General features: G+C 31.7%; 1 non-coding gene across 1 annotated transcript; it reads left to right on the top strand.

Moving 5' to 3' along the window:
- Positions 1 to 7,480: 7,480 nt before the first annotated feature.
- On the top strand, positions 7,481 to 7,582 carry LOC149255789 (U6 spliceosomal RNA). Its single transcript, XR_016267675.1, has one exon. It is a non-coding gene; the product is annotated as a U6 spliceosomal RNA (small nuclear RNA).
- Positions 7,583 to 8,160: the final 578 nt, after the last annotated feature.

The raw sequence follows: 8,160 nt of genomic DNA, 5'->3' as shown, positions 1-8,160 counted from the left end.
TCCATTAAATATACATTAAATTAAATACTTTCAAATATTCTAACTTTTCAAAAGGTTATATTTTAATTTTATAATTAATTAAAAAATTAATATAATTATCATATTCTAATTTTATATTAATTAAAAAGGATTAACAAAAAATGAAAAATATAATATAAAATAAAGAGATTAATATCATTAAATTTCATGTGGTTTAAAAATATAACTATCCTTATATACTCATGGAATCTCTCTGCAAACTTTCCAAATGAAAAGACACACAAGTTGTCTCTAATTGTATCACCAGAGGTGAAAAGGAGAAAAGAGGAATTGATGTCCCACAAATATTATGAGGTACTGTGAGTAAAAGTTGTGGCTTTAGACAAAAGAGGAATTGATGTCCCATAAACCTTGTCACTAAAAGTTGTGGGTTATGACTTTATTTAGAGTAGGTACTCCACAAAAAGAAAAGCAACCCAAAAAATCTTTGTCTTTATATAAGATAAAGTGAATGATAAGTTGCAATTATGACTGCCACAAAATGAAGAGCCCAACTAATTATAGGCCCACAATGTAATAGCCAATTTTGAAGGTGTTGGATAATATTGTCTTAAATTGGTATGGTTTTGTTTTAATTGTTAACTCTCTTCATCTTAATTGGATTATTAATTGGCCATTGTTTAAATATAAAGTTTTGTCTTAAAATATTTTTGTGTCAATTCAATTGATATTAAATTTTAACTTAAAATAACTAAAATAAAAAGTGGCTTTTTGTCTATTGTAAGTGTTTAATACATCTTATATATCGATTTTATTTTATGTTGATGTTGTTTTAGAAGTTAAAAATTTGGGGGAAAAATGATTTTTTTTGTAGTAATGTCTTTGTTTGTTTGATGATGATGTTTTAGAAGTTAAAAATTTGAAAAAAAAATGATTATTTTTTTATTTTTTAAACTTTCTAGATAATTTCCAATATTTTAAGGTATGAGGATAATTAAAATTTTGTACCCATAATGATAAATGCAACATTATGTTGAATACAATCACCAAGGTGAGAAGCAAATGTGTATATATATCTGCTTCCAGAATCAAGACAAATGCTTCAAAAATTGACACCCTCCATTTTTCATTATCAATGATTGATATCTACCAATCAAGGTTTTAATCCCTATCACTTAAGCAGGGACAAGTGAACCTGAACCACAACCAAAACTAAAGTCTCAAAGTAGAGTTAGAAATGTAGTCAAAGCTAGAATTAGAGTCATGAACATAATTTGGTTTGTGGTCATCTAAAAAACCATTATTTTAACTATAGTCTTCTATAAGTTACCATTATTATTAATAATAGTCATATTTAAATCATCACTCTGAGAAGAACATCAATTTTTACCTAAATTAATAAATATTATGATAACTGTTAAGCTTTCCAATCAAATTCCATAGTTTATGATGATCTTTAAACCACCATTAATAGAACAATAAACCAAGAACAATTTTTCCACTATCCAAATTTCTATCTAGACTCACTTACGCACTATATAGTGAATGAGAAATAGATGTTAAAGTAATTTGTACGCACCATGTACTGAATGAGAATTAGATTTTGGAATGTAAGGTAATCTACTAGAATACATGTCACTGGAATGTTGAAGTACATGTTAATTGTGTTCAACCGAAAAGATGTAAAGAATTTAAACAGGAGAGGGAAAGTGCTAACCGTTGAAATTTCAACCAGAATTACTTATGGTTATAATGATGAAAAGACTGATTGGTATTTAAGAGAAGTTCGAGAACAACATAACAGAGATACAATTTATTACGAGTGAGTAAAGACAAAAGAAGCCATGGGTTTACAAAAATGTTGAGAAAATTTATTGCCATGAGTAAAGACAAAAGAAGCCATGGGTTTAAAAAAATGTTGAGAAAATTTATTGCAGTTAGAATTGAAAATGTGGTAAGGTTCAATCAGCCTAGAATTATTTTGAGAAACAAATCTCTCCAATATTTTATAATTATGCGATAAATCTTTATTTATATTTGTGGTCAATAATATTATTTTTATTTATATAAATTTTATATTTTTATAGATAAATTTGTTTTCAATTTTAATAAAACTATTTTATATGTTTTATAATTTTTAGTATTATATATGTATTTTTGACTGATTTTTTATATATGTATATATAAAATTAACCAAAAAAAAATATTATTGTATATAATATATTTCTAAATATTTATTAACGGATATATATTTATTTTAGCTAGTAGTCTAAACCAATCAAATATTTCATGGTGCAAACTTTTTTTTTTAATTTACAAAAATTTTCCCAACTCATAGATTTGCTCAATAAATTTTAATTATATTATTTTCTTTTAGTTAACTAAAATATGTTATGTTATCTTATTTTTAATTTTATTTAACCTAAATATAATATTTTATTAATAATTTTAATTATTATTTTTTTTAATTTTAATTTTCTATAGTCAAAATGTTTACATAAACCTACCCTACTTCACTCACTGGAGGACTCCACCATACTTACTTGAAATAGCCTTTTAGAGGCAATAATATTGATCTTTGTTGGAATTTAATTCCAACTGCAACATAAACCACTATACAAAAATCTGATTTGCTATAGATATTCCAGACTATTGGATGCCTCAAAGTGGTGCTTGATATTTTCCACATTAATATGCATTAAATTCCCCTGCAACAGCTGACTTCATTTCTTCAAAAAGCATCACCGCTTGCTGCATTCAATATGCTGATAAGCTTTAGAAGATATTTGCATTATTTTATTGTTTAAAGTCAAATATGTTTTAACATATAAATGTAATGAACAACAGTTCTGTTTTAAGTTAGAAGAATGATAGAGAGTTTTTCTTGTAACGCACCGCACTGCTGAAACTATAATTTTATGAGATAGTGAGAAATTGATTTGTGGAACTGAAGCATTCCTGATGTAATCCTTCTGTCAAGAGGAAGATGCTCTTTAGCATAATCTCCTGATATAATCCCTCTGTCAAGAGGAAAATGCTCTTCAGCATAATCTTTTGTGAAAATCCCTCTAAGTGAGGAAGACGAATTTGTATCAATTGGTTTAATGTTTATAAATAGAAGTTTTATTTGCGCGTTACTGTTACACCGTAAGTAGAAAATAGTTTTTCGTTGCTGTTACACCGTAACCAGAAAATAGTCTTGACGTCAAAACAGAGTGTTGATGTTACACTAGTTTCAGCGTTGCTAAAACACCGATGTTGTTACAGTGCAAACAGCAACTGACAAAATTGCGTTGCTGAAACACCGTATTCCGCAAACAATTTTTATTTCCGTTGTGTTAAAACAGAGTATTGTTCTGTTTTTTCAGTTTTGTTTAGAATTATAAGAAATTCCAACATGGTATCAGAGCTTGTCTAGGCTCTTTGAAGGCGTCAAAGAAGCTGAAGGAAGGTTTCTTGCTGTAGCAGCTTCTCCAGCAGAGCGAAGACTCAATCAAGAATGATTCAAAGGTATTTCTCAAAGTCTTTTTTCTGTGTTACTATTGAAGACAGTCAGTTATTTTAATACACAGTCAAGTGTTTTTGAAGAGTGCAAGAATGGCCAACACCAACACTAGCATGGGTATTTTTAATACTCAGCTCCCACTACTTAATGGGAAAAATTATGACTATTGGGCAATAGTTATGAGAGCTTTGCTTTTCTGAGAAGATTTATGGAAATTTGTTGAAGATAGTTTTGAAGAACCAGCAAATGAAAATGAGTTTAGTAACTTAACTCAGGCAGAGAAAGCGTTGTTGAAGAACTATAAAAAGGAGAATGCTAAGGCCCTCTACTTCTTGTATCGAGCAGTGGATAAGAGTGTGTTTCCAAGGATAGCAGCAACCAAGACATCGAGATAAGCATGGAAAACTCTCAAGACATCCTATCAAGGCATGGAGAAAGTGAAGACAGTAAAACCTCAGTTCATTGAGGAGGAAGCTTGTGATAAAAGCTTAGAGAAAAAAGTGAATGATAAAAACTGTTTGTCTCATGATGAAGATGATGAGGAGATGGCTGAAGTACATCCCCAAACAGTAGCACCAACACAAGGGCAGCAAGAGACACCCTTGAGGAGAAATGAATGTGCTTCTCCAAGCACACCACAAGAAGCAACAAATGGAGGTACGAATTCTTTGTTTGCTTTATCTAGTCATGTTGATGACCCTGTTCATTTAGAAAATGGAGTGTTAAAAGAAGAGGTTTATGTTGAACAACCTCCAGGCTATGAATTTGAAGGCCAAGAGCATAAAGTTTGCAAACTGAAGAAGGCTCTTTATGGGCTGAAGCAAGCTCCAAGAGCATGGTACAGCAGAATAAATGCTTATCTGATTGAGAATGAGTTTGATAAGTGTGATGGTGAATCCACACTCTACATAAAGGAGAATGACGGTAAGATTCTTATTTTTGTTTTATATGTAGATGATTTGATTTTTACCAGCACTGATGCTTCTCTCATTGTTGATTTTAAAGCAGTCATGAAAAGTGAATTTGAAATGACTGACTTGGGCTTCTTAAGATATTTTCTTTGAATTGAAGTAGACCAAAGTGAAAATGGTGTTTTCATTTCTCAAGTTAAATATGTAGAAGCAGTGTTGAAGAGATTTAACATGCAAAACGGCAAGGCAGCTGTGACTCCAACTGTAATGGGGTTGAAATTGATCAAAGAAGACAGCAGCAAGGATTTTGATCCAAAATTGTACAAGAGCATAGTTGGGAGCCTTATGTACTTGACTACAACCACGCCGGACATTATACATGCTGTGAGTTTAATCTCCAGATTTATGGAAAGACCGAAAGAGACTCATTGGCAGGTAGCCAAGAGGATTCTAGGTATGTGAATGGAACGAAGGGGTTTGGTATTTTATACTCCTCTTCTGAAAGTTTCATGTTGACAGGTTACACTAACAGTGATTGGGCTAGAAGTGTTGATGATAGGAAAATCACATCGGGATATGTGTTTCATATGGAATCAAGAGCCATCTCATGGGCCTCCAAGAAGCAACCAATTGTGTCTTTGTCAACAGCAGATGCAGAGTATGTGGCAGCAACAGCACCAGCATGCCAAGCAGTGTGGCTGAGAAGAGTTCTCAGAGATTTGTGTCATGAACAAGAAAATGGCACAACTATTTACTGTGGCAATAGCTCAGCAATAGCATTGTCTAAAAACTTTGTTTTTCATAAAAGGACAAAGCACATTGACACCAAATTTCACTTCATATGTGAATTGGTTAACAATGGTGAGATTGTTTTGCAGCACTGCACAACAGAGGATCAGTTAGATGACATCTTGACAAAACTATTGGGAAAGAAAAGTTTTGATCATTTCAGGAAATGCCTGGGTATGCAGAAAAACCCAGCGGTTGAAATTAAGGGGGAGTGTTGGAATTTAATTCCAACTGAAACATAAACAGCTGGACAGAAATTTGATTTGCTGTAGATATTCCAGACTGTTGGATGCCTCAAAGTCATGCTTGATATTTTCCACATTAATATGCATTAAATTCCCCTGCAACATCTCACTTCATTTCTTCAAAAGGCATCACCGCTTGCTACATTCAATACGCAGATAAGCTTTAGAAGATATTTGTATTATTTTATTGTTTAAAGTCAAATATGTTTTAACATATAAATGTAATGAACAACAGTTATGTTTTAAGTTAGAAGAATGATAGAGAGTTTTTCTTGTAATGCACAGCAGTGTTGAAACTGTAATTTTCTGAGATAGTGAGAAATTGGTTTGTGGAACTGAAGCGTTCCTGATGTAATCCTTCTGTCAAGAGGAAGATGCTCTTCAGCATAATCTCCTGATGTAATCCCTCTGTCAAGAGTAAGATGCTCTTCAGCATAATCTTTTGTGAAAATCCCTCTATGTGAGGAAGACGAATTTGTATCAGTTGGTTTACTGTTTATAAATAGAAGTTTTATTTGCGTGTTGCTGTTACACCGTAAGCAGAAAATAGTTTCTCGTTGCTGTTACATGTAACCAGAAAATACTCTTGACGTCAAAACAGAGTGTTGTTACACCGGTTTCAGCGTTGCTGAAACACCGATGCTGTTACACTGCAAACAGCAAGTGACGAAACTGCGTTGCTGAAACACCGTATTCCGCAAATGATTTTTATTTACGCTGTGTTAAAAGAGAGTATTGTTTTGTTTTTTCAGTTTTTTTGATCTTATTTTAGAGATGTGAATCAAATCAATAATGTGAGCCTTATGGAAATTTGCCAAATCTCGTACTCGACTCTTTCTTTGGTCTCGATATGAGCTAAACCCTGTCAATTTAAATATTCCACGGTGGATCGAACTAATTTATTATCTACAATGTTCATTAAAATTTGATACAGCTCTGTATTTATTCTCGTTATTGCTTAATTTATGATTAAGCAGATGAGCTGATATATTGATTGACCATGTGTCAGACTCAAGGAAATGGCTCAAAGGGCACTTTCCAGCAGAACGGTTAAGTGCATAACTAATGTTGAAGCCTTTTCTCTTGAAGGCTGCTTATCTTTATATGTTACTAATCTTTATATGATTTTTAGGCAGGAGGATTCCTAAAATCATGGAAATTTTGGTTATTTGTAGGGAAAATCTCGCAAGGATCTTGGTAAATACAAATTATACATCAATATTTTAGGTGTTTTAGAAGTTTTTGATGGTGCTAAATCCATTTCCACTATAAAAACACAATTCAAACACTACATCTAAACAAATTTATGAAATATTTTTGGCCAACTACTTTTAACAATCCAAACAATTCCTAACCTAAATAAAAAACTCCTAATTTTAATAGTTATACGAAAAATCCACAGGTTCAAAGAGCAATCAGGTACTTGAACCATGCCTTTTCGAAATGGAGATGGCAATTATGACCAACCCTTTTTATGTCTCGACAACTTACTAGAGAACTGCTCCTGAGTTCAATGAATTTGGGAAAAGTGATGGCTTTTCAGTAATAATATTTGGCTTTATCTTATTCAGAACTTCAACAAGAACTTCAACCATGTTTCAACAATGTAACACCAGCGAGATTATCTCTAAATCGATTCCAAAAATCCAAAATTCTAAAAGTTTGAATAAATTCAAACTTTTATATTATAATATGAATTACAAAATTCTAAAAGTTTGAATAAATTCAGACTTTTATATTGTTTGTGATTTGGGAAATAATGGCTTAATCCATGGTTATTTCTTTTTAAAATATAAATCACGATACTGGATTCTCTTGCATGGACAGTGAGATAAGGGGATAAGAGAATTTGCAGGGACAGTGAGATAAGGGGACAAGAGAATGTCCAGTGAAATTTCACTTTATGGAGTTTTAATTGGGTTATTCTTCATGCCCAAATCACAAAATGAAAACTTAAATTGCCCGGTATACATCATTTCAGCTGTCAGAAATGCATCCATTAATGCAAGACGATTGGGTTCAAAACCTCTTTCTTGCATATGTCCATGCATGTCTCTTCCGAGACATAAGATAAAATTGTAACTATACAGAGTAGATTAGCATCGCTTTTGCCTGAGAACGACAAGTACAAATGTAAAACTTCGTATTTAAACATGATTATCATGTACACAAACAAAAAATTGTTTTTTTATTTTATTTGAAGGACTGCATTTTTATCATGCTTAATATATTATCTAAATAGAAACTGGAAATTGAACAAATAACTTTACATTTAAAAATGACTTAATAGAAAACTAGAAATTGAACGAATAACTTTACATTTAAAAATGACTTAATACAACAACTGACCATTATCTATCCAAGATCTATAGACAACCTCTTCCTCATAATTATGTTTTATTATATTTTGTTATATGTTTCCAATTAAACAACTAATTCAAGGGGTAAAGGACCACATTTCAGCATCTTTAGTAATATGACAAAGAAACTTGGTTATGCAAAAATACACAATGCATTCTTAGCCTTATCTGATAAATATTTATTTCAAGAAGGCATTTCATTTAGGTACGGCTCAAGAGAGTGCACAAGATAAAACGATCACCAGGAAATGACATATCCTACATTAAACAATACTAATTCCCATTTATAAAATTAAGCCATCAATTTAGAAAACTTGAAGGTACGAAGTTTAAAAGGAAAATTTTAGAACCTGCAGAAGATAAAACGATCG

This window comes from Pinus tabuliformis, chromosome 7 (genome assembly GCF_031772625.1).
Source record: "Pinus tabuliformis cultivar Carrire ecotype Pingquan chromosome 7, CPIR1, whole genome shotgun sequence".
NCBI lineage: Eukaryota > Viridiplantae > Streptophyta > Pinopsida > Pinales > Pinaceae > Pinus > Pinus tabuliformis.
Note: the sequence above shows the minus strand (reverse complement) of the source record. Positions and strands in the feature narration are given on the sequence as shown.